The sequence below is a fragment of the Penaeus monodon genome, chromosome 20 (assembly GCF_015228065.2).
Source record: "Penaeus monodon isolate SGIC_2016 chromosome 20, NSTDA_Pmon_1, whole genome shotgun sequence".
Classification (NCBI taxonomy): domain Eukaryota; kingdom Metazoa; phylum Arthropoda; class Malacostraca; order Decapoda; family Penaeidae; genus Penaeus; species Penaeus monodon.
Genome location: NC_051405.1, coordinates 36,069,460 through 36,070,285, shown reverse-complemented (window position 1 = coordinate 36,070,285; position 826 = coordinate 36,069,460). Strand labels below are relative to the sequence as shown.

General features: G+C 32.0%; 1 protein-coding gene across 1 annotated transcript in view; it reads left to right on the top strand.

The window, feature by feature from the left end:
• Positions 1-826, top strand: part of LOC119585985 — a gene marked incomplete in the record, with an annotated part of 24,623 nt that overhangs the window by 12,912 nt on the left and 10,885 nt on the right.

Here is an 826-nt window from a genome sequence, read left to right as displayed (position 1 = left end):
ATGCATTCAAGTATAACAATATAAGGTCTATTATTAAATAAACATTGTTAAGTTAAGGAAACTTTGTGACTTATGTTATGAAATTCAAAATATAATGCTTAAGATAGTATATGAAAAAACAGACATTATTTATTCCCTACTAATTTCCTAATCAAATTTTTTTGTCCTCTCTTAGCAATACTGATTACAGCTTACACTTGATAAAGGATGAATGCTTCTATGAAATTTATCAAAAAGAATAACAATGGTAATGAGAGTAAGATAAAAGAAAAGTAAATAGATATATGGTATAACCTTCTGTTGACTACATTTGACTTTCCCTTTGGAAGTCTTTTACAGACTGATCCCTGTTTTGACTTGATACTTCCTAGTCAGAAGAAGGGTAAAAAAAAAAAGAATCTGTCTGTCTCTATCCACACATGTTTGTTTGTACTCCCTTGTTCAGTCATGATGCATCTGTGTAACATATATAAACAAATTATATGTAATTTAGATATAATTGGTCAACAATAGAATATACTAAACCACTTCAAAATACTGATACAAAAAAGGGGAAAATCCATGGAGCAGTAATTACATTGCTGTAAAATAAGTAGTGCCACATCAACTAGTGGTCAATTTGTGAGGCAGCAGCTCGTGCCTAGTGGTGCCACAATTGTGCACAGCGTGTGGGACACTGAGTCAGCCAACCAGATTTGGTCAATTGCTTCTGATATCCGTTAAATGGAAGTCTGTAAAATTAAGGTGTGAGTGTACATTTCAGAGGAAGTCATATGGAGTTTTAGTTCTAGTTAAGTTATAGTACTTACATATACTTCAGTATATA